This window comes from Herpailurus yagouaroundi, unplaced genomic scaffold, assembly GCF_014898765.1.
Source record: "Herpailurus yagouaroundi ecotype Mexico unplaced genomic scaffold, PumYag 189, whole genome shotgun sequence".
NCBI lineage: Eukaryota > Metazoa > Chordata > Mammalia > Carnivora > Felidae > Herpailurus > Herpailurus yagouaroundi.
In genome coordinates this window covers 12107644-12134035 of record NW_024412420.1, presented here as the reverse complement: position 1 = coordinate 12134035, position 26392 = coordinate 12107644, and the positions used below count along the sequence as shown (strand labels likewise).

General features: G+C 48.3%; 1 pseudogene; it reads left to right on the top strand.

Moving 5' to 3' along the window:
- Positions 1-1301: 1301 nt before the first annotated feature.
- On the top strand, positions 1302-1730 carry LOC121045175 (phosphatidylinositol N-acetylglucosaminyltransferase subunit P-like; annotated as a pseudogene).
- Positions 1731-26392: the final 24662 nt, after the last annotated feature.

Below are 26392 nucleotides of genomic sequence, written 5' to 3'. Positions count from 1 at the left end.
GTTTGTGAGTTCGAGCCCCGCGTCGGGCTCTGGGCTGACAGCTTAGAGCCTGGAGCCTGCTTTGAATTCTGTGTCTCCCTCTCTCTCTGCTCCTCCCCCGCTCATGCTCTGTCTCTCTCTCTCCTTCAAAAATAAATAAAAACATTAAAAAAATTTTTTTTTTATTTTTTTTTTCAACGTTTATTTATCTTTGGGACAGAGAGAGACAGAGCATCAACGGGGGAGGGGCAGAGAGAGAGGGAGACACAGAATCGGAAACAGGCTCCAGGCTCTGAGCCATCAGCCCAGAGCCCGACGCGGGGCTCGAACTCACGGACCGCGAGATCGTGACCTGGCTGAAGTCAGACGCTTAACCGACTGCGCCACCCAGGCGCCCCAATAAAAACATTTTAAAAATAAATTAATTAAATTTTAAAAAAAAAAGATTTTTTTTTTTTTAAGTAATCTCCATACCTCACGCAGGGCTCGAACTCACAACCCTTAAATCAAGAGTTGCAAGCCAGCCAGGCATCCCTCAATCACAAACACTTTTAAAAGTTCTGGTAGTTGGGGCCTGAGTGGCTCAGTCGGTTAAGCATCTGACTTCCGCTCAGGTCATGATCTCGAGGTTCGTGAGTTCAAGCCCTGCATTGGGCTCTGTGCTGGTAGCTCAGAGCCTGAAGCCCACTTCAGAGTCTGTCTCCCTCTCTCTCTGCCCCTCCCCCTCTCACGCTTTATCTCTGTCTCCCTCTCTCAAAAACATTAAAAAAAAAAAGTTCCTGTCCTTGGGGCACCTCGCCAGTAGAGCATGCGACTCTTGATCTTAAGGTTGTGAGTTCTAGCCCCACGTTGGAGGTAGAGATTACTAAAACGAAAACAAAAAACTTCCGGTCACAAAAAACTTCCGGTCCTGGAATGAATGAGGTGGGGTGGAAGGTGGGGTGGAAGGTGGGGTGGAAGGTGGAGAGAAGGTAGCCAGGTAGTGGGGCCAGGTAAAAGCCCTGGAGTATGGCACTGGATGTCAGGTTGAAGGGCTGACAGTGGACATTAGAGGCACCGGTCCAGAGCCTCGGGAAGAACTCAGTACTGTCCCGATTTCCCTACATCTTATAGAAGGTCAATGCCTCCTGCCAGGACTCTCCCATTCACATGCAACTTGGAGCATTACATTTAGCACCCACGAGCATTACAGAGGCTTGTGACAGAGCTGAGTTATGCAGGCGGGCATTAAAAAAAGACAGCAGTGTGCTGACGTAGCTGAGTTGTTGGGAGGGGCCTGAACGGGCACTTCAAGGACCAAGATTGTCTAAGCCACAGGGAAAATGGTGGAAAACTCACCCTCACCATTGCCAGAAAGAGTGACTAATGGCTTTGCTCTTTTCTTAAGCTCCCAATTTGACTTGATTCTTGAATCTTGGCTAAACTCCTTAGGCTGTACCTCTGGGCCCCAACAACATTGGGCAGAGGCCTTGCCTGCCTACCTCCTCATTAGTCTAGTAATCAATTATGTACCCTTATTTGGAATAAACATGATGAGTCCTCTCCACTCAATTCCATTCATACAATCACAGATAACTATGCTAAAAAATCAACAGCAGAAGAAATTCCAAGAAGAGGCCATCCCAGCACTAAGAGACATTCCTACGAGTGAAACAAACCAAATGTTCTTTCTTGCAGCCCAGGAACTTTATGCCAAAAAAGAAATTGTATATAGACTAACCCCAAGCGCCTATCATAAGTTTTTGACGTAATAATTTTGACCATGATCATTTTGACTATCGATACCGGAACGTAAGAAAAAGTAAGTTGAACTTCTCTTAGATTAAGTTCCATTAATATTATAAATGTTCTCGAATGTAGTTATTAACGGACAGAATAAATGAAATCCTGCATTACCAGTAAAAAGGGAAAGCAAGCAAGCAGTGAACTGTTTAAGGGGAAGGATGAGTGAGAGCTCAGAACAAAAAGGGCTAGAGAAGGAGCTAGCTGGGAAGTCATAGGGTTAGTGACACGTGAAGCCCTAAAATGTTGGAAAAAAACAGACATTTACAGATCAACTGTAGAGGAAAGTGCACTGGGCCAGGGCCAGAAAATGTATATTTGAATTTCATCTTCAATGCAGACTTTAGACGTGTCATTTCTCACAATTTTTCCATCTGGAAAGTAAGAGGGTTAGACCAGAACTTAAAGTCCCTCCCAAGGTTGACATTCTAGAATTCCTGACTCCCCCAGTCAAAACCACCCTGTGCAAGTCTTTTTCTAGTCCTAGCTCCCCTCTGCGTGACTGAACCAGCCCGGCCCTCCCCACCGGGCATTTGTTTGCATGTCACGTTGTATTTGTGTTCTGGTGGGTAGAAGTCTCTGGTTTCTCCTTCAAGACACAAGCCTCTGAAAGACGAAACTGTCTGGAACTCCGAGCTCTTGGAGCCTCCACTATAGTGCTTTGCTGGCCTAAGAGGCTCTGTGAGGTCCCCAGGCAGGGATGTCTGTCCTATCACGTGGCCTCCTCTGTGTCCCCGAAGCCGCCCCTGCCCTGTCCCCAGGACCCAGGGCCCGGCTGGCCAAGAGCAGAGCATGTCGGGAGCCCTCCACAACTGCACATTAATCCTCCTGGAGTTGGAGGCCCCAGCACCCCAAGGAGCTGATGTTTCTTGATGAGGAGCCTGGCTGCATTGAGTAGATGAAAAGCTGTCTTCGCAGTGGAATGAATTCCCTCAGACCCAAAGCAGCTGCTCCTCAAAGTCTCCAAAAACACAAAGTCCTCATGAATAAATATTAGGGGACGAAATGAGGTTTCCTAAGAACAAAAGCAGAGTTGAAGAAGTTACTGAAAGAAGCTGGGATCTTTCATCTCACAAAATATGTCGCTTACGTGTCGCCCCAGACTCTCCTTGCCAACCCCCGTCCCGTTCCACTGATCTGGAGCCACATCCTGCTTCTCCCTCACATGGAAACAGGCAGCACCTAGGAGATCATCTGCTCAGACTTTCCTTCAGAGGAGAAGAGAAACCGCAAACAGCTGCCCCATGAGCCGTCCTGCCAAATTCCAGCTCAGACCGGGGGATCTCGATGACCTCATCGGTATCTGAGCTGGAACTCACTTCTCCGGGGACAGGGGGGCTGCCAGCACCCGTGCAGAGTCCCTGGCAGAAGAGGCGGCATGGTGGGTTCACGTCTGTGCCACACTGGGAGAGGTGGGCCAAGATCTGCACCCAAGGACTGAGCCCTGGGCCAGGCCCTGCTTTGCCAGTTGGCAGCTTGGGGTGAATCCCTCCACCCCACCATGTCTGCCCTGCTCCTTCCAATCAAAAGAGAGCCTCAGTCTCTCTCATCTGGATGCCAACAGAAATGCAAATACCCTTGGGAGAAAATGTGTCTCTGCACTGATGGATTTATCAGAGCCTGTCCAGAACAGTTTTGCTGATCGCTTCTCGGCCTTTTGGCTAAGATCAAGTGCAGAACAGTTTTGCTGAAACAGAAGGTGTGAGAGAGAAGGAGGACCGATAGAGTCAAGGGGTCCAAAGGTTCAAATCTCCTGCAAGGCCAAGGCCAGAGGAGGAGCCTTAGAACTCATGTTAGAACAAACCCTACATGCCGCAGCTGGGGAAACCAAGGCCCAGAGAAGGAGACCATCTTTCCCGGCGTCTCATGGCAAGTCAGTAGCAGAAGCTAGATCTCCAGGCTCCAGACTCAGCCCTGCGCCAGCTGCAGACAAGGAGAGCCCAAGGCCTGAAAGCCAAACCTCGCCTGCTTCCCGGGTTTGCCAGCCGACCCCTCCCACGACTCCGCTCCGGAATACTTGATTCCCCCGGAGTGACCTCTGCTCTCAGCCCTGAGCCCCCGCAAAGCAGCATGAGCCGGCAGAAAGGGATTGGGTGAAATGGAAGACTGGGGCAGAGATCTTCCTGAAGAAAGACCTAGGGAAGTCTGCATCTTTAACTGCATCAGACTCTAATTGTTGTTAAATCTTGGGGTGCCTCAGTGGCTCAGTCGGTTAAGCGTCCGACTTCGGCTCAGGTCATGATCTCACGGTCCGTGAGTTCAAGACCCACGTCAGGCTCTGTGCTGACAGTGGGGAGCCTGGAGCCTGCTTCGGATTCTGTGTCTCCCTCTCTCTCTTTCCCTCCTGCCCCCGCCCCCTGTGCTCTCTCTCTCTTTCTCAAAACTGAATAAACATTAAAAAAGAATTAAAAAAAAAAAAAGATCTTAAATCTTGACTCGGAGTGGGGCTCGTGGCTAGTACTTGTCTTTCTGGCCCCAAATGCGCCCTCCAGAATAGTAAGGCTGTTATCTTTGGATGCAAAGATCGACATGCTAATAAATTATTCCTCGTCTGGACTCTTCGAATGATGCATTCCTTTCCCTCCTACCTGATAGTTGTTTTTGCAGTGGAAAAGAGTGGGACCTTAGAATCAGACCTAGGGTATATGGGTTAAACTTCAAAAATTATTTTTAACTGCGGTAAAATGTGCATAACAAAATTCACCGTCTTCATCATTTTTAAGGGTGCAGGTCAGTACATTCACGTCGCTGTGCAGCCAATCTCCGGGACTCTTTTCATCTTGAAAAACCGAAACTCTATACCCATGAAACCACCGACCCCCACTCTGCCCTCCTCCCAACCCCCGGCAGCCATCATTCCACTTCCGTCTCTTATGAACTCGACGACTTTGGGTATCTCACATAAGGGCAACCGCACAGAATTGGTCTTTTTGTGACTGGCTTATTTCACTTAGCATCATGTCCTTGAGGTTCATCGGAGTTGTAGCACGGGAAATGCAGAATTTCCTTTTTAAGGCTGAGTGAGACTCCGTGGATGCACACACCACATTTTGTTTATTCATTTGATCTGTTGACGTGCACCTAAGTTGCCTGCACCTTTAATAATGCTGCCGTGCGCAAGGGCGTGCTTTTCAGTTCTCTTGGGTATATACCCACAAGTGGAATTGTTGCTTCACAGGGTAATTCTATTTTACATTTTTCTATTTTATTTTTATTTATTTTTTTTTAATTTTTTTTTTCAACGTTTATTTATTTTTGGGACAGAGAGAGACAGAGCATGAATGGGGGAGGGGCAGAGAGAGAGGGAGACACAGAATCGGAAACAGACTCCAGGCTCTGAGCCATCAGCCCAGAGCCCGACGCGGGGCTCGAACTCACGGACCGCGAGATCGTGACCTGGCTGAAGTCGGACGCTTAACCGACTGCGCCACCCAGGCGCCCCTACATTTTTCTATTTTAAATTTAACTGCTATCTGATTGGCTTAAACTGTTGGGGCCTTTAGTTTGAGTATTGCAAAAACCATGTACATAAAGCTCTTGGCTTGAGGCTCGGTACATGGTAGGAATTTAAGAAATGGTTGCCCCTCCCCCACCACGAACTCTTGAGAAAAGGGCTGTGTTTTGTTTCTGTCCCCTAAGCGTGTAGCATGGTGCCACACATATACAGCAGGTGTTCAATATACGACTGTAAGCGAATGAATGAATAATGAATAGAATAATTTCTATACATTGTAAGCACCCGATAGATGTTGGTGGAATGAATGAATGCACGTAATATTTCCCATAAAAAACCCTCCTCTGTCTGCAGCCTACTACGTGAGAAAAGGAATCCGCTCACATCTCTAAAGTTCCTGGCAGAACAATGGAGAATCAGGTATCTGGCCGACTGCCGCTCATGCCAATGCTGACGAGAGCTCCCGCTTTCTGGGGCCCCTCCTTTTCCTTCACCCTTGGCAAGGGAATTCCACTGTGCAAGGTAGGTAAAGGTGGGGGTGCCTGGGTGGCTCAGTCGGTTAAGCGGCCAACTTCGGCCCAGGCCATGATCTCACAGTTTGTGAGTTCGAGCCCCGCGCCGGGCTCTATGATGACAGCTCAGAGCCTGGAACCTGCTTTGGATTCTGTGTCTCCCTCTCTCTCTGCTCCTCCCCTGCTCGCACTCTGTCTCTCTCTCTCTCTCTCTCAAAATAAATAAACATTAAAAAAAAAAAAAAAAAAAAAGGATGGGGCGCCTGGGTGGCTTGGTCGGTTAAGCGTCTGACTTCGGCTCAGGTCATAATCTCACGGTCCGTGAGTTCGAGCCCCGCGTCGGGCTCTGTGCTGACAGCTCGGAGCCTGGAGCCTGCTTCAGATTCTGTGTCTCTCCATCTCTCAGCCCCTCCCCTGCTCATGCTCTGTGTCTCTCTGTCTCTCAATAATAAATAAACGTTAAAAAATTAAAAAAAAAAGAAGGAGGTAACATGGATCTGCATGTGAAAATACGCAGAGCATTTCCAGGCTGCCCTGGGTTTGCCATGGTTTCTCTCTTCCTACCATACTCATACAACACAGACCATGAACTCCGAGGTGGATTGCAAAACGGAGCCATCCAGTTCCAATACTGTTGGCCCATGCAACTCAGATGGTTTTTTTTTTTTTAAAGATTTCATTTTTAAGTAATCTCAACACCCCACGCGGGGCTCGCACTCACGACCCTGAGATCAAGAGTCACATACTCCACCGACCGAGCCAGCCAGGCGCCCCGCAACTCCGAGAATTTCAATCACCCGGCCCGAGTCCCACAGCAATGACCAGGCCTCACCTCTCAGCAGCCTCCCCACTCTGGTCAAGCTCCCTCCTTGACCCAGGAGGCTTATCTGCTCTTATGTTGGAGCCCAGGCCCTTTTTCCTCCCCCCCAGTTTGGCTTCCACTTTTCTAAGCACTTCCCCCAATGCATCCAATGTAACTAACTACTCGGCTCCCTAGAACCTATTTATACTGCCTTCCTTCTGAAACGTCCTTTCCGTTCCCAAGTATATTGGTCAAAACTTGCCCACAGTGGTGACCGGAAACAGGACCAAAGGAAGGGAAACTCCCTTGCAGGTGCATAGATTGAGGACTCATTTAGGGCCTCCACCCATAGGACCTGGCATACAGTAGGAGCTTAATAAATATATGTTAAATGGATAAATACTGGTGTAATATATCATATTCCTATATGATTTTTTAGACTGTAAATTCCCCAAGTATGGGTTTAAGAACTAGGTCTCTCTTCTCAGATAGGAGGTCTCCTGACCCAGAGGCACTACCTATCTAACATACGTGAGGCTTCTGAGAGCAAATTCTTGCCACTTCTCCACACTCCGTGAACCCCGAAACTTCACCAAACACCTTGCTAAATGATGACTTGGACCAGGGTTCCTCGGCCTTCATATTATTGACATTCTGGGCCAGAGAATTCTTTGATGTAGGGGGCCGTCCAGTGCATCGTCATCCCCGGCCTCTACCCGCTAGATGCCAATAGCGACCCCCTCCCCATCGTGATAACCGAAAACCCTCCAAACAATACCAAAGATCTCCTGTGTTTGGGTGGGGGCGGGCCACAAAATCATTCCCACTCGAGAACCGCCAACCTAGACGGAAGCAAAAAGAGAAGCAGTCGCTCTACGTTTTATTGCCTGGTGGGAACAGAAGGTATTTTTCTGGTAGAGGGAAAGTTGCATATTTATTCGATTAAGAACTGATGAGTAACGTACTTCCAACCCCAGGGGGTTTCTCAGCATTGAAACGGCGGGCCCTCCAGGTGAGATCATTCCTGCCCGGGACAAAATTTCCATGTCAGGTCATTGGGGTACAGAATGGAATGACAGGAGAAGGAAGTGGAGAAGTATGAGGACGTGCCCCAGAAGTTACTAGAAATGAAAATTAAGTACTTATACTCCTCAGCTAGGACCAGCCAGGGCTCCAAACCTGGGGTCAAATACATAAGGGCCTGCTCCAGTTGGATCCTACCTGCTTGCAGAAACTGGCGCCCAGAGAGACTGAATGACTTTTCAGATATTGCACAGCACATGAGAGGAAAAAAAAAAAATCAGGGCTTGAACTCCTTTTGAAGTTAAGACATCTGAAAGTCAAGGGGATGGGGTACACCCTCAGCCGCCCAGGACCTGTTCTCTCGTCTGCCCTAATCTGACTCTGGAAACACAGACTAGACCAGGACGAGAGGGAAGAAGCGTCTACTGGTGATCTCTGCTGGGGGTAGGAATGGGGCGGGGGACCGGACAGTTCACAACACCAGGCCGTTTCCCAGGATGCTCTGGGTTGCTGGCTTCTGAGCCCACTATCTCACTTTCTTGTTGCTGCATGGAGATAAGCTATCGGCTTCTGCACAGGATCAACTGAGGAAGTCAGGAGGGAAGGGAGGCCTTGGTCGCTGGCAGGAAAAGGCTGGCAGAAAAAAAGAAAAAAAAAAAAAAAAAGCAAAGCAAAGTATCCTGGGGACAAAACTGCTGACTGGGCTAAGAAGGAGGGAAGAAGAGGCAGAGTTGAAGCAAAGGGGGAAAATGGGAAAGGGAAAAGGAGAGAAAAGCAGAGAGACCCACAAAAACTAAAATGACTCAGCAAAACAGAACATCAGGAGAGAGTTTTTCTCCTCTTTCTATTAAAATTTTCTCAGGGCGCCTGGGTGGCACAGTCGGTTAAGCGTCCGACTTCAGCCAGGTCACCATCTCGCAGTCCGTGAGTTCGAGCCCTGCGTCGGGCTCTGGGCTGATGGCTCGGAGCCTGGAGCCTGTTTCCGATTCTGTGTCTCCCTCTCTCTCTGCCCCTCCCCCGTTCATGCTCTGTCTCTCTCTGTCCCAAAAATAAATAAACGTTGAAAAAAAAAAATTTTAAAAAAATAAAATAAAATTTTCTCGGGGCGCCCAGGTGGCTCGGTTAGTTAAGCGTCCAACTCTTGGTTTGGGTTCAGGTCATGATCTCACAGTTTATGAGTTCGAGCCCTGCATCGGGCTCCACACTGAAAGCACGGGGCCTACTTGGGATTCTCTCTCTCTCTGCCCCTCCCCTGCTCGCTGTCTCTGTCTCTCTCAAAATAAATAAACTAAAAAAAAATTTTTTTAAAGATTTAAAACCAGGTGGCCTGAGTGGCTCAGTCAGTTAAGCATCCGACTTCAGCTCAGGTCATGATCTCGAAGTTGGTGAGTTCAAGCCCCGCGTCGGGCTCTGTGCTGACAGCTCAGAGCCTGGAGCCTGCTTCGGATTCTGTGTCTCCCTCTCCCTCTGCTCCTCCCCTGCTTGTGCTCTGTCTTCTCTGTTTCTCAAAAATAAATGTTAAAAAAAAAAAAAAAAAGATTTAAAACTGTGTTTTCTCATCAGTTTGCAGTGTGCCCTTTTAAAATGTGCTTTCCTGCTGTCTTGCCTTCAAAGAGTTAATGCAAAGCAAATATTCCTAAAACTCATTTGTGATCCCATAGAGAATCAAGCCTTTAAGAGTGATTTACTGTGTGACTTCAGGAAACTCCTTCAACTATTCTGAGGCTTTATGCTCCCCTCTTATTAAAAAAAAAAAAGAAAAAGAAAAAGAAAAAAGAATGCAGAGATTACCCCAGCCAGCTATAAGGAGAGGCCTCATGGTCTAACTCACTAGAAGTGCTAAAGAGCTGTTCTTTCATCTGGAACTACCTAGGGAGAGATTTTCTTACCAGGAGCTTTTACATCCTCATTCATTTGAATTGGCGCTCTGGGAGCCAGGCAGGGAACAGGTAGTTTTATCTTACTCTAATGGATAAGCAGTGGTATAACCAGTAAAAAAAAAAAAGGATCTCTCCTTTGCTACACTCCTCCGAATACTATGGAAAAGCCCCGGACTTTCTCCTTTGAGCAGGATTCCAAGACTTGGCTGAGCAGACTGGATTTAGGGGAAGGGGATCCTGCTCTTTGGAGAGGAGAGGTACCCACGGACTGGCAGAGAGACTGCTGTTAGCATCAAAAAGCTTGAATCAGGAGCCTCTCTCTTAAAGCCAGCTGCCTAAGCCTCTCGCAGTTACACGGGCCCTCGGTATGGACTGCCGTGACTCAGTTTCAATGTTGTAACACAGGCGACTACAGTCCGTAACGCTCTGATAGAACAAGTCACAGCTGGGCTGGGAAGCAAGGTTAGGGTTAAAACTTCCCAGGTCTGTGCTCTTATCGAGAAAGAAGAGTTGCTTCCTCTTCTTGTTCTGTCTTCCATGTTTGCTCTCCTTTTTACTTTCCTCCAGGCCCCTTCTCCTTTCCCATCCAACTATAGGCGGCAGCGCTTTATTTATCCTCTTTTCCAAAGCCCTCATCCTCCAGGGGGCCTACTCAGATTACACCTGCCCTTGAGGAATCCTTCCTTTACTTTGTTATTAGATCCCCAAATTTGTCTCTGAGAACAAGACCCTGCACACACAGAAAGACAGCAGTAAATTAGGGGTGAGTTATATGTCTAGTGTAATGTGCGTGCTCGTGTGTAAGTTAATACCACATGGATGAAATCTACAGCTGCCCCTGGTGATGCACTGCCTTGGGCTCTGAAATTCCCATTTTTATTTTATTTTATTTTTTATTTTTAAGTATTTTTTTAATGTTTATTTAGTTTTGAGAGAGAGAGAGAGAGAGAGACAGAGCGTGAGAGGGGGAGGGGCAGAAAGTGAGGGAGACACAGAATCTGAAGCAGGCTCCAGGCTCTGAGCTGTCAGCACAGAGCCCGATGCAGGGCTTGAACCCACAAACCTGACCTGATCATGACCTGAGTCGAAGTCACATGCTTAACCGACTGAGCTACCCAGGTGCCCCCGAAATTCCCATTTTTAGAGAACTGGTTTCTGAAGAGTGGAAGGGACTATGATTCCCCTTGGTTGTTATTCCTTTTCTAGGTCAAACACGGCCCTGGCCCTAAGCCCCACCGCCCAGGACAAAGACCAAGCTGGAGAAGGTACCCCAATGGATAAGGACTTCATCCAGAACCATCCTGTGATATCACTGTTCTGGTTGCTGTTGAAGTATCTGTCTCTCTGCTTTGAAGTCCAAGGCAGGAGAGTCTCCAAAGGCAGGAGGACTCCCACATGCAAAAGAGGAAGGGAAGTTCCAAGTTCAAGTCCAGGAACAGGAATGGAGAAGAAGAATCATCAAGCAAAAGGAGCCTTTCCCTCCTTCGTGGAAGGACACAAAATCACCAAGGCAGGAAAAGAATTTTCTCCTTTCTCTACCTACCTGAAACCCAAGACCCCTCCCCTTCTGCCTCTCCTGACCTGGTCAACCAGAGAATGTTCCCGTGACCTTGCAGGAGTCCCCTGAGCCAGGCTGAATCAAGGTGACTACAACCCGAGGAAGCTCCCAGGCCAGGGAAAGCGTGGGAACATCCTGGCCAGGGGTCCTCTCGGGCTCCTGCAGCCGCCGGATGGGTGCAGCAGGTGCGGGTACCCGGCGGGACGAACGGTGCCTCTGCTCTTGGCAAATTCTTTGCAGGGGTGTGTGCTGGTGGGAGCACGAGTGAGCCTGAGTGAGTCTGAGAAGGAGAGAGAAGCGGGAGGGAGGATGAGACGGGGCGCCTGGGAGAGGCAGGCCGCTAGGGTGCAGCTGTGTGCTGACCGGGCTCCGGGACCAGGGCGGAGCTGGGCAGGACAGGGGCTGGCAGCAGCCGAGGCGAGGCCGTTTGGGTGTTGTGTTTCCACTGTAACTATAATTAGGCAGATTCTGTGTTTATTTAGGCTGAGAGCTCTAAGATAAATGACAGCTTCGAAGATGCTTTTCAGCACTTCATAAATCACCCACCGGCCCAGGCAGTTGGCTTCTGCCACGTCTGGGGTCGTCCTCGCGCCCTGCCCCCCCCCCACCCTCGGGGACGAGGGCACACCCGGGGACGACCCCCGCGCTCCCGGCGCGACGGGCAAACGGTGCCCGTCCCTCCCAGAGCTCGCCGCCGCCTCCTGAGGTGGTCCCCGCGGCCGCGCGGGGCTCCGGTTGACAGGCAGGCTTGCCCTCCTCCGGGAGAATATGGTCTCTAATCGGCTCTAATTCAGGCTCTCTTCCCTGTGCCTGGCTGACACATCTGGAGATTTACAAGAGACATTTGAGAAGTATTTATAGCACAGGGGACTTCTCTTCCCCCTCCTATGTATGACTGTCTGAGCCTCTCTTGGGGGCTCAGGGTGGAAGCTTCCTCATCCTTTCCCATGGGAGAGCACATTCCTGGAGAGGGGTTGCGGACAGCAGGCCCTTTCCCAGTGGGACCTCGGAACTCCCTGGCCATGAGGAAGGGCGAAGAGCTGACGGTGGTGACCCACCCTGTCTAGCCAGGCCTGGGTCAGGTCAGTCCCCTTAGCAGGAAGAGGGAGCAGGATGTGGGGAGTCGAACACCGGGCCTATCGAGCTTTGACGAGCCGCATGCAAGCGGCCCGCGGAGGTGATAAACCCAACGGAGACGTGAACATGGTCTGGACCAGACACCTTCCCGTGCAGGGGTTTCGAACCAAAAAGGCACGCTGCAGAGCCTCCGGTCAGATCTCAGGGCCAGTGACGCGGACTCTTCTCCCAGTTTAGGAGCATGGGTTTGGAAACATTGGCCTTGGTTTAAAAAAAAAAAAAAAAAAAAAAGCAGACCAATGTGCAGTAGGCAATAAGCCACAATAATCTGATGAGACCCATGCTACCAGGCGTAGCTCAGTCATGGTCTGGGAGGTCCAACCAAACCCGCAAGGAGAGTAAAGGGATTCCCAGCTCCAGATGTCAAGGTACTGCTGAAGGAAGGAGGGGTGTCATACCAGCGGCTGCCCAGTCCCCCCAGCACAGTCTTCTCCCCAGGAGGGGTCTGCATTACACCAACCAACGAAGCCATCTTCCCATGCGGGGCACTGCACCGCCAGGAAACCAAGCAAAGAGAGCGGATGTACTGGATCCTGTGCCCAACTCGGGAGCTCTGTCTGAGTAGACGTGCTGAGCAATCGTGGAACCCTCTGATCTCTACCAGAATTGCGTTCCTCTGTTTATTTGGTATCGATTAGGCACCGTCTCTGAGCCAGGCCCTGGGCTAGGTGCTGGGCATGAAAAGATGAAGACGCAACCCTTTCACTCCTAGTCCAAGCGGGATTTGAAGTAGGCCCCATGCCCAACGTGGGGCTTGAACTCACAACCCTGAGGTGCTTGACTGACCGAGCCAGCCAGGTGCCCCACGTCCGAATTCCAATTCTGCCACTTACTAACTGTATGATCTGGGGCAAGTTCTTTAACTTCCCCGTGCCTCTTCTATCAAATGGGCACAATAATAATAATAACTGTGATGATTATTATTGGGCTTACCTCACGGAGTTGAAGATTGAATGAACGCATATCGAAGTGCCTGGAACGTAGTAAGCGATCAATAAATGTTAGCAATGGGGAGGGAGGGAGAGAGAGAGAGAATGAGAGACAGAGAGAAGGAGTAAGATTGAGAGACACTGAGAGACTTCCTGTTCCAGCAGGAAGGAAATCTGAAAAAGTGCTCAGGTCTCCTGAGTGAGAAGGAAGCAACTTTTACTCAGCCACTGCTATCTCCTCCGTACTTTCTAAGCATTTTCTCGTGACTTGGGAGGTTTTGGTTCTTGTCTCAGTTCTTCCACAGCTGCTGATATGTTCTTGGTCTCTGAGCTTCAATTCGTCCTTGGTAAAAAAAGCAGCAGGTGACTTTCCTTCTACAATCTTCACTTCTAACATTTTATTTTATTTTTTATTTTTTACATGTTTATTTACCTTTGAGAAAGAGTGTGGGGGGGGGGGCAGAGAGGCAGAGAGAGAGGGAAACACAGAATCTGAGGCTCCAGGTTCCGTGCTGTCAGCACAGAGCCCCGACGTGGGGCTTGAAACAGCAAGATCATGACCTGAACCAAAGTCAGACGCTGAACTGACTGAGCCACCCAGGCATCCCTACTTTTTTTTTTTTATTTTTTTAATGTTTTTACTTATTTTTGAGACAGAGAGAGACAGAGCATGAGCAGGGGAGGGGCAGAGAGAGAGGGAGACAGAATCTGAAGAAGGCTCCAGACTCTGAGCTGTCAGCATAGAGCCCGACGCGGGGCTAGAACTCACGGACTGTGAGATCATGACCTGAGCTGAAGTCGGGCGCCCAACCGACTGAGCCACCCAGGCGCCCCATGAAGTTTATGTTATTTATTTTGAGGGAGAGAGAGAGTGAGCGGGGGAGGGGCAGAAAGAGAGAGAATCCCAAGCAGGTTCTGTGCTGTCAGCAAGGAGCCTGACACAGGGCTCTATCTCATGAGCTGCAAACTCATGGTCAGAGTTGAACGCTTAAACCAACTGGCCACCCAGGCGCTCCACTTCTGACGTTTTACGGTTCTGTTCAAGAACGCACACAAAAATGAACATGAATGTATACATAGGTAATTTTACAAATCAATGGGAAGAGTGTATTGTTGCGAGAGTTTCCAATCAATGCTCTATCACTGATAAATGTCCTTTGTGGCACTCAAAATGATGATAAATTATCAGCCGTCCTCAGTCCTGACAAACATCTTTGTGACGTTATCAACAGCATAGCAACCACACTGAGGCTGTAGCAATGCCAAGGTTGAAAAGGTCAAATGTCCAAACCCAGGACCATTTTGGAAGTTTACCCCGGGTCCAGGCTACTCAGAAGAACTTAGACCTGCTGTTTTTCTGAGACCTGATCGCTCTGATTGATTCATCATTATCCTTTCCACTGCCCTGTTCATCCAATTTAATGAACGCTGCTGAATATCTCCCATGTGCTAGAAAACTTGGCTTAGGCTAAAAACAAATATGACAGGGTGCCTGGGTGGCACAGTGGGTTAGGCGTCGACTCAAGTTCGGCTTAGGTCATGATCTCACGGTTCCTGAGTTCGAGCCCCATGTCGGGCTCCACGCTGGTGGTGCAGAGCCTGGCTGGGATTTTCTCGCTCTCCCTCTCTCTCTGCCCCTCCCTCTGCAGAAAATAAATAAAGTTAAAAATACATATATATGACTCCTTCCCTTAAGACATTCATTGTCTTTTACGTGAAAATACATGCAAACAGAGCAAATAAAGGCAATGAAATGCTGTTCAATGTGGTGACAGAAGTCTGAATGGAGGCCACTGGGGGTGCAAGGAGGAAGTGGTCAGCCTATACAGCGTTCTACACGTTAATGCTTGTTGGATGAGTGAATCAACCAGCAAATAGCCTGGGGTAGGAGATTTCATTGAGGGGCGGTAGGGAGGGAAGAGCAGGAAGGAAAAGAAATCTACCTCCCCGCCAGCTGTGCTATGAAACAAACCAACCAACTCAGTTAAAGGAAGTAGGAAGGGGGCTACGCATCTCTGAGAACAACCACTTGAAGCCGGAAATAGACATAGCCTGAAGCTAGTGCTGTCTTTCTTTCTGCTCCAACTCTTCCAAAATCCCAAGGCAGCAGATTTCCTGGCCAAAACAAGTTGAGCAGGGTTGGGGCAAAGGGAGGGCTTTCTTCCACCCACACCAGAAGAGCTGAATCCCAGCCCTACCCACTGTTATGTGGAAGCCAAGTAGTCATTTTGCTGACAAAGGAGTTGGATGAGGAGGAACCAGCCTCTCTAATGTTCAGATGATCAAAGGCCACATTGCATCTTGTTGCATCTGGGGCTCACTCTGTAGCTTAGAATCCGACGCGTACAAAGGAAGACAGAGTTAACGGGTTTATCTGTCTTATGGCTCGCAGATTTCACCAGACACCAAGAGGGCTGGATGAGAACATGTGGGTTAAGCAGCACAACCAGCCCTACCCAGGTGGAAGAACCCCCAAGTATGTGTCCTGCTCAGAGAGGGTGAGGATTGACAGCTTCCTTGTAAAAGACAACATATTCCTTTCATGTATGTTTTGGTGTAAGATACTAAAATGCATGGAGAAGTGTTATAGCTGTCAAATTTACTAATGGGATCTGTCTTTATAGCCCAGATCTTCAGAAAACTTCTTACAGGATAACAATTCAGCCCTCCTCGGAGCTTCGCTTCATTTCTGCTCTCCTGGGGAAGCAAGCAAAAAAAAAAAAAAAAAAAAAAAAAAAAAACCTAGGCATTTCCTACTCAGCCCTGTGTCATTAGCTGCGCTGAAATCCTCTGTCTGGTTAACTTTAGGTTTTTCCCATTGTCAACAATCTCGGAGGAAGCCTCAAACTTCAGCCAACTTTTACAGGCAGATCGCAGTTCCTGTCACCCAGTAATATCTTTCTGCTGACCCCTGGCTTCAAACTTGGCTCAGTCGATGCTCTTGACTTTTCCCACACTCCATGCTTCCAGTCAAAGAAAATGCGGCAAAGCCTGTTTTCCAGTGTAAGCATGTAAATTCCACACTCATCAACTCCAGGCATTTGCAGCTCCTGGCTTGGTCCCTACTCAGGAGGCAGACACAGACAATGGAATTTGTTTTTAAGATCTGCCTTTCGGGTTAAGAAGGTGGTGCCCCTAATTCTTGTCAAGAGGCCCTGTAATTTGAATGTTTCTCTAGGACGAGAGAGAGGAGCCACAAAGACTCACAACACTCCTTCACCAATGCACCTTGGTAATCAGCAGCTGCAAGCTCTTGCTAATGCTAGGTAATTCTATTTGGCTCAACAAACATTTGTGGAGTGCCTACTAAATGCCAGGCACTGTGACAGGTGCTGGCAATTATTGCTAACAGCCTGCACTTGTGAAGCAGTTGGCCAGGGTTAGAGATGCTGTTAGATGGCTGCAGGATAGAGGACAGAAGGGACGACCGAGCTCATCAGCACAACGCTCCCTCCTTCAGAGAGCATCTTACGCGTGAGAAAAACAGACGCACGAAGGGGTCCCACGATAACTCATTTGCATTGCATCAACCGCTCGTCTGTCCTTCAGAATCATGGCGTAGTAGACAGAGCCAGGGATCTAGAGTCAAAAGATCTGGATTCAAATTCCAATTCCTCCGTGTAGTTGTGTGAGCGGGGGCAAGTAACGTCACCTCCGGGTCTCAGTTTCCACTGATAAAATGAAAATAATAATATCCACCCTGCCCACCTCACGGGTAGAAGAGAAAATCAGATGAGATAATGTAATATGAACCAGCACCTCTCAAACTTAAATGTGCATATGGATCATCTGGGGGTGCTGTTAAATTGCAGACTCTGAGTCAGATGTAGGTTGGTCTGAGAACCTACACTTCTCACCAGCTCCCCGGTGGTGCTGCAGACCCTGGTCCATGGATCACGCTTCGAGTTGAAGGCTATGGACTGTTTACTAGTCAAATGAAAAGGATGGTGCTACCAATGAGCATCGCCGTCTAAGTAAACATCCAGAACTCATTCAGAATTCAGTAGAGTCTTGCTAAGTGATTGGAGATGTATGAGCAGCCATGTTTGGGGCAATGGAAGAAACTTATAGCAGGGCTCCTGGGTGGCTCAGTGAGTTAAGTGGTCCAACTCTTGATCTCAGCTCAGGTCTTGATCTCAGGGTCGTGAGTTCAAGCCCTGTGTGGGGCTCCACACTCCCCTGCTCCCCACAAAAAGAAAGAAACTTATGGTATGTCTTTGCTTTCTTAGGTGAACCATTAGAGAATAATACCAATCCATCCAAACTCTGCAGCTAGGTGAGAAGAAAAGAGAGAGAGAGAGAGAGAGAGAGAGAGAGAGAGAAATCTCCTATCTCTTTCATTTAAAAACATTTACCCTGGATGTAAAACATTGAGATTAAAATCAGAAGGTCCTTGATCCTGCCAGATCATATCCTGTACGTTGTAACTATCTCCTGCCAAATTTCTATGGAATCTTAAAGCTGTTGGAACAGATATGCTTGAGGTTAGGCACCTCATGTCATCCCCAGTCCTGACTGGGCGTGGGCCTTATCCTAGTGTTTAAAGACCTTCCTGGGGTCATTTCAACCTGCTTCTGAGCACTGACATTACCCCAGATGAGAAACACATATCTGTTTTTCAAATACCTTCAGAAGAAGCTTCTTCATTTTCCTAATAAGAATGACGATTCACTCACACCCTCGGGAATATTAAGTGTTAGTTAACATGTGTGTATCTCTTGCAAGCTCATAGCGTAATCTTAGTAGTATGCAACTTAGAAGAAAGGAGCTTGAATCTGCTTGTCCTACTTACCTACAAAGAGATGACCCATTTCTTAGAATGTTCATGACCAGGTCTCCAAGGGCCAAACCAAAGCATCGGGTTGAGGGAATTACTGAGATAAATAGGAGGGGAGATATTATAATGAAATATTCTTGGTGGGAGGCAGGAGTCCCAGATTTTAGTCTTATCTTTACAACTGCTCTGCTGATCTGGGATGGGGCTTCCAACCACTCTAAACAGAATTGACCCATTTGTAATGTGCAAAGGAGATATGAAGGGAAAAAAGAGTAGTAAAAAGCAAGAAAGCAGAACACAGAAATTTATTTTCACACAATTCCGGAGGCTAGAAGTCCAAGATCAAGGTGTTGGCAGGGTTAATTTCTTCTGAGGTCTCTCTCTCCTCGGCTTGTAGATGGCCATCATTTTGCGTCTGCACATGGTCTCCCCCCACCCCCCACCTGGAACATGTCTGTGTCCTAATCTCCTCTTTCATATAAGAACACTAGCCATATTGGATTAGGACTCACGGTAACGGCCTCAGTTTACCTTAGTTACGTCTTTAGAAACATGTCCACATGGGTGCCTGACTGGTTCAGTCAGTAGAGTATGCGACTCTGGATCTGGGGGTCCTGAGGTCAAGCCCCACATGGGGGGTGGAGCTTTCTTAAATTAAAAAAAGAAAAGAACGTATCTGCAGATACTCTGAAGTACTGGGAAATATGTTTTTTTTAAGTTAACATTTCCCTAGTGGTTTTTACCTGTATTTTTCGGATGGTTGCTGGTTTCCTGCTTCTCTTCGGGCCTGAGAGTTGGATTCATTGAGAGCTAAGGGGAATCAGACAGGCTTCTCGTCGGAGGTAACTCCAGAGCTTCCCCGGTACTGGGGTAACTCCAGAACATTCCCCGGAAACCAAGTTTGCTGTGCAAAGTGGAGAGTCCTTCCTGGAGAAGGGAGGGCTGGGAGGAGTAAGTGGCGACAGTTTATCTGAAGCTGGCGCTGGGTTCATTAAGAGGCCTGGTGCAGTTTATCTGCTTCTTGTCCACAAGCCTCGAACGCAGAGTCCAGGCCCTGTCACCATCCCAGCCCAGGCGGCGTCGGGTTGGGAGAGTGCGAACCAGTGGGTCCCCTCCCCCCACCCCAATCTCCCCTTGTCTCCACCAGTCTGTCCTCAAGGGGTCAGATAGGAGCTGCAGTTGTGGAAACGAAGCTTGAAGGCCTTCTGTCAATGCTTCCTACCCCTCAGTGAGGTCCTGGGAGTTGAATTGGCTGCTCCAATAAAGAAGAGACCCAGAAAGCAGCGGAAAGAGGTAGAGAGAGAAGAGGCATGCACTTACCTTTATCAAAGCCACCTTGCCTTGTATGTAGCTGACACTTATTTTAAGGGGTCCCATTTGTCCTTGTCCTTGTCACATTTTAATGATAGGGAACGGGATAAACATCTTTGCTGTAGAAGAGGAGGCCCAGGGATTAAGTCAAGCCCCTTTCTTAATGTCTCGCAGCAACCCAGCAGTAGAATCAAAAATGGAACCCAGACCTCCTACGTCCTAGACCAGCCTTTCCTGGGACTGAGGCCCTGACCTGGCCTGATGTTCCTTCAATGCAGGGGAGGGTGGTGACTTAATCCAGACAACTCAAAACCTCCGTCCCAGGACGGAGGAGACGCCTTCCCGGAGGGACCACTCGTCATTCAACCATTTGGAGTAGACTCCACAACCTGAGATTATTAACTTCCTGCATCTACTATCAGAGTTCATTTTCAAAGAGTTACTGACTTTTTTCCAGGAAGGTGGAGGGCACCAAGTGGATTTGTCCAAGTGAAAAGGAAGCCGTTGTTTTGATGGGAATCTGCCTCATCAAAACCCCCAACGTTGTCAGCGGCCCCGTGGTCTCCTGCCCCCTCTCCAAATTCAGCTTCCTTGAGGGGCCCGTTTGCACTCCCCCTTTGCTACCTGCTTCTCCAAACTCCCCACCGACGTCTGTTTCCTCAGTCCAGGTTCAAGGACCAGGGTGTCACCGAGTAGAACCAGGCACCGGTGTTCCTAAACGCAGTGGCCACGATCTCTATACTCCCGACTCGGTGGCCCACTACACATGCTCGTTCAAGGTCAGCATGGTCGTTCAAGGCTTGGGACCCTGGAGCCAAGCTATCTTGTGTTTAATCTCAGCTCTTCTTACTGGCTGTATACTTAATCTCTCTAAACCCCTATTTCCTCAGCAGCTAAACGGATGCAATAAGAGTATTTACCTCTTGGGATTAAATGAGATCAAGGGCTTAGCACAGGGCTTGGGTGCATGGTAAGCACCCCATAAACGTTAGTTATTATCATGAATGTCTCTTTATCTTCAGGGACTTTTAGGGAGGGGGCTTCCAAGCCCTCGGCGCCCACCGCCATCCTTCCAGATGGCTATATCTTAGTGAGCCTTTCTCTACTTTGTCTGTCCCTGTCCTTCACAGACCTCACCCTTTGCCTAGTAGATGCCCTTCCTCTCTTACCCCCATGGAGGCAAAAAGAGCAGATGGGTCATTTGGCCTCCGATTTCCCAAATCGGTCAACTAGAGAAGGAGCACAATGCCCCACCCCCCAGGTAGCTGGAGTCAAGGCCACTTGACCTTCCATCTAAGCCCTCAGCAGCCTCTGCCCCATCCAGCCCTGCTGCCCCCAGACTGGGGTGGGGGTGGGGGCCGCGGCGAGGTACGCAGGCCTGTACGTGGCTCTCCCCAGCCCCTCAGCAAGCTGCTTTTCGGGGACTGAAACACCAGTCCAAGCTGCCTTAGGCCCAAGCTTGCATGACAGCAGGAGCTGCCTGAGAAGAGAGGCTGAGATAATGAAGGATCCTTCAGACCCGTCAGCGTGGGCCAGACAGAAACCAGGTGCGAGGCAGTGGGCCTTCATCTCTTGTAAACAACCTTCCATCGCCCACTGCAGCCGCCTGAGCCCGAGACGGGGATTAGAAAGCACAGCTTCTGCAGGCCTGGGGCCTCTCAGCTGGACAGCAAGTTAAAGGGCTCACAAGATAACTCGCTGCTGGGAAAGATGCTTGAGGAAACACAGCCATTCGTCAACAGGAGGTTTGCTTGACCTGGCAGGAGAGAATCTGATATCTAAACAGTTCCCCGCATCCCCAAAGCTCTGAAAGTTCTCCAGCTAAATATTTGATATCACACCGGATAACAGCCCAAGGCTCTTCCCACTAGTGCGAGAAGGCTCGACCTGAGAGAGGCCGCGCCAGCCCTGAATTTGGCTGAAATCAGGCAGGTCTCAAGGTGGACGCGTCCCAACTAGGATGGTTTTGATGTCCTTTAACCCAGGCCGGTCCAATCAGGGGACAAAGGGCGGTCTCCTGTGAACCCGCGAAGAGACATGGAACCTGGAATCTCTTCCAAAGACAGTCGTCCCCTTCCCGCCCCGAACCACTTGCTTCCCCACGTCTTTGGTAGAAGTTTCCGCTTGCAGGAACTGAAAAGCTAACCGTGACCCCTGTGCTCAGCTTCATCCACCTGAGATTACAAAGCAAAGTTAAGTGCTTGAACCCCCTACGGGAGGTGAGGACAGACAGGCCTGGCCAAATGAAAGAGTGCTTCTGTTTCCAAGTCCTATGTCTCCAGCATCGGGGCTAAGACAGTCTCCAGTCCATGTTCAGAGTTTCTCATAGGGGAGGAGAATGAAAGCACATTTCAAATAGTACTGCCTCCAAGAGGGTGCTCCACTGATGATGGTGTGACTCTTGATCTCAGGGTCATGAGTTCGAGCCCCACGTTGGGTATAGAGTTTACTTAAAAACAAAATCTTAAAAAGAAACAAAGAAGGTGGGGCACCTGGGTGGCTCAGTTGGTTAAGCATCTGATTCTTTTTTTTTTTTTTTAAAGCATCTGATTCTTGATGTGGGCTCAGGTCATGATCTCGAGGTCCTGGCATCAAGCCCCGAAACAGGCTCCACACTGAGCATGGAGCCTGCTTGGGATCTCCCTCTCTCCCTCTCTCTCTGCCCCTCCCCTGCTTGCACTCACTCTCTCAAAATAAATAAATAAACATTAAAAAAAAAAAGAATCGGGGCACCTGCGTGGCTGAGTCGGTTGAGTGTCTGACTTCGGCTCAGGTGATATCTCGGGGTTCATGAGTTTGAGCCCCGCATCGGGCTCTCTGCTGTCACCGCAGAGCCGGCTTCGGATCCCCCGTCCCCCTCTCCCTCTGCCCCTCCCCCACCGGCGCGCGTGCTCTCTCTCAAAAATGAACGTTAAAAAAAAAAAGAATGAAAGATATGGCTCTCAGGCTGGACAGATACAAGTTCAAACCTCAGGTGTGATATTTACTGAAGGTGTGGTCTTGGGCAAGTTCTGTGACCTCGCTAAGCTTCAGTTTCCTCATCTGCAAGATAGGGATAGTAGCACAGTCACAGGGTGGTTGTGAGGTTAGATGGTGAGACATGGAAAGAAAGCACCGACCAGAGTACCTCATACAATAAATACTAGATAAATGGCAGCCATTATCAGCAATGAGATCTCAGGCAATCAAGAAGACTTGGAGATGGGAAAGTGAGATTTACCTAAGAAGTGTTTCAAAGGGGTATGATTTGAGCACACAGCACAGGTTTATTCTTTTTTTAAAACTTTTTGAAATATAATTTATTGTTAAACTAGCTAACATACAGTGTATTTAGTGTGCTCTTGGGTTTGGGGGTAGATTCCCATGGTTCATCGCTTACACACAACACCCAGTGTTCATCCCAACAAGTGTCTTCCTCAACGCCCATCACCCATTTTCCCCCTCACCCCCAGCCCCCCATCTACCCTCAGTTTGTTCTCTGTATTTAAGAGTCTCTTATGGTTTGCCTCCCTCTCTGTTTGTAACTATTTTTTCCCCCTTCCCTTCCCCCATGGTCTTCTGTTAAGTTTCACAAGATCCACATAGGAGTGAAAACATATGACACCTGTCTTTCTCTGACTGACTTATTTCACTTAGCGTAATACCTTCCAGTTCCATCCACGTTGCTGCAAATGGCAAGATTTCATTCTTTCTCATTACCAAGTAGTATTCCATTGTGTATATAAACCACATCTTCTTTATCCATTCGTCAATTGATGGACATTTAGGCTCTTTCCATAATTTGGCTATTGTTGAAAGCGCTGCTATAAACATTGGGGTACAAGTGCCCCTATGCATCCGCACTCCTGTATCCCTTGGATAAATGCCTAGTAGTGCTATCGCTTTTTTTCAAGTAATTTTATATTATTGTTATTATTTTTTAAGTAGGCTTCATGCCCAGTATGGAACCCCCTGCAGGGCTTGGATTCCCAACGCTGAGCTCTACACCTCAGCTTAAATCAAGAGCTGGATGCTCAATCAACTGAGCCACCCAGGTGCCCCTAAAACCTTTCATTATAGAAAATTTCAAACAGATACATAAATGACAGGATATAACGGACTCTCATATGCCCAACAATACCCCATTTCGACAACTTGATCGATCAAGGCCAATCTTCTAACGTCCTTGTCTCCCTAGGCAGTTATAGTCTCTTTCAAGCTAGCTCTTTGGGCCACAAATCTAGGGTTTTTTTTATAGGGGAGGGAACAGGGGATTTAGAGCCTGAAGACGTGTCCCACTCTTGATTCGCTGTATGACCTTGGGTGGGTCACTTAATTCATTAAATTCTCAGATTCTTCACCTATACAATAATAATGATAATAGGTTCGTCACAGAACTCTTGTGGGAATGAGACGTCTTGAAGGGGCCTTGTAAAAGGAAGTGCTATGCAAACACGGGTTAATGCCTCACCTCTCACTGTGTGTGATACCATTTATGCTGTCAACAAACATTTACTGAGGCTGTTGTGAAGTGCGAGGCCATGCCAAAGAAAAACCTGTTCTTCGATCTTAGGTTGTGCCCCTGAGCCCAGCTGGTCACACTACAAATGCCGTCACGAAGTCACCTAGGCCAGACAGAAAGGATTCCCCCGGGTGTCTCAGCCCCCACCTCGGGGAAGCCCCTCAGTGTGTCCTGCTGGACCAAGAGAGTCACTTCTCATACCACACGTCCCGGTTCAATGTCAAGGCCTGGAAAATGTCAAACCACGTCAAGTCTCCAGGGCTGTATCTCCGTTAAGGTTCAGAGTGAGAATCGCAGAGACAGTGGGACCTCAAAGGTTAAAAACCTCAAAATCACATCTTGAAAAAAGAAGCTGTTGAGGACATAACCCAAATCACCCTTTCAAAAATTATTTGGAGAAAAGTCTTACTCCCAGAATTTAAAGGTGTGAGGGGAAACTAGGAGCGGATGCCTGACCCAAAGGTTGGCCTGGCCTTAAAGCTATTTGGGCGGCAGCTACAGAAGATGCTATTTCTCTCTTGTTTTTCTTCCCTTCAAAAGAAGAGAATTCAGGGCGCCTGGGTGGCGCAGTCGGTTAAGCGTCCGACTTCAGCCAGGTCACGATCTCGCGGTCCGTGAGTTCGAGCCCCGCGTCGGGCTCTGGGCTGCCGGCTCGGAGCCTGGAGCCTGCTTCCGATTCTGTGTCTCCCTCTCTCTCTGCCCCTCCCCCGTTCATGCTCTGTCTCTCTGTGTCCCAAAAATAAATAAGCGTTGAAAAAAAAATTTAAAAAAAAAAAAAAAAAAGAAGAGAATTCAAAATTTCATCTTGGCCCCAATCCCTGCCTCCTGGTGGCCCATGAAAACAATATTTTCCTGCTCAGCAGGGCAAAACCTCTTATTTCCCGCTGTCCCTTTCCCATCTCCTAGCTCCACACTGGACTCCTCGCTGCAGACAGATTTCTCTAGCAAGTGATTCTCCCGCCACTGAGCCCTGGCTGTTCAGCATCCCTAGAGCACGTCAGGGCCAGAGCAGAAATGAAAGGACTGAGGCAGTGTCAGCTGCACTGGGGCCCAGGTCACTGGTGATCAAATTTTTTAATGAACATGGAGGCCAGGGACTTGAAAGGAAGGTTGGGGTTCACCGAAAGGCGAGCACAATATGCTTCTGGATTATTAAATCCTGAACGTGCAGACATCAATGTCCTTCCAACACCCATTACTCCCAGGAGCTCAGTGCTGCACTGAGCAGCCAGGCCCCCAGATCTCCTGGGAAGCCTTTGACTTCATGCTGTCAGAGAAGTATGAAGGACATTTGACAATAGGGATAGGCCCCAAGAGTCAGTATCTTGAAGAGATGTCTGCATTCCCATGTTCATTGTGCATTACACACAGTAGTCAAGATATGGACACAACTCAAGTGTTCGTTGACAGGTATGTGACAAAGATGTGGTTTGTACATGCAATGGAATATTACCTAGCCATACAAAAGAATGAGATCCTGCCATTTGTAATAACATGGGTGGATCTTGGGGGTATAATGTTAAGGGAAATAAGTGAGACAGAGAAAAACAGGCCCTGTGTGATTTCACTCCTATGTAGAATCTAAAAAACCAAACCCAGGGGCGCCTGGGTGGCTCAGTCGGTTAGGCGTCCGACTTCGGCTCAGGTCACGATCTCGCGGTCCGTGAGTTCGAGCCCCGCGTCGGGCTCTGGGCTGACGGCTCAGAGCCTGGAGCCTGTTCCCGATTCTGTGTCTCCCTCTCTCTCTGCCCCTCCCCCGTTCATGCTCTGTCTCTCTCTGTCCCAAAAAATAAATAAATGTTGAAAAAATAAATAAATAAATATTGATCTATAAAAAAAAAAAAAAAAAAAAGGCACAAACTCCCAGGTCTTAAATAAATAAACCGTGGGGATGAAAAGCATAGGAAATATCGTCTGTGATATTGTAACAGCCTTGTATGGTGACAGATGGTAGCCACACTTATCATGGTGAGCATAGAATAACGTATAGAGTTGTCAAATCACTAAGCTATACACCTGGAACTAATAGGACATTGTACGTCAACTGTGCTTTAATTTTAAGAATAGTAAAATAATTTTTAAGTTATATATAGATTGCGATGGTATTAAGCCATAAAAAAGAAAGAAAGAACTGCCATTTGCAGTTCTGGAAAAACCTGGAGGACATTACGCTAAGTGAAATAAGCCCGATACAGGCAGACAGATGTTGCATGATCTCACTGATATGTGGAGACTAAAAAAGTTGAATTCACGGAACCAGAGGGGAGAGTGGAGGTTGTTAGGCACTGAGAGGTAGGGGGCAGGGGGAGACAGTGCTCATAGGATAGTAACCTTCAGATCTAAGACGAATAAGTTCTGGGCAACTAATGTACAGCATAGTGATTATATATAATTAATAACATTGTATTGTATACTTGAAATTTGCTAAGAGAGTAGATCTGAGTGTTCTCACCACACGCGTGCACGCGCATGCACTCACACGCACGCGCGCGCGCACACACACACACACACACACAATGTGAGGTAATAGATGTGTTAATTAACTTGACTGTGGTAATAATTTCACAACGTATATGTATATGACATCATCACATTGTACACCCTAGAAAATCACGCTGGGCTACCTAAATTCCTACAATCTTTATTCGTCAATCATACCTCAATAAAGCTGGGGGGGGCAGAGAGAATGAGATAATATATGCCTACATTATCTGATGATTATAAAACATTGTACACACGTTTTCTAA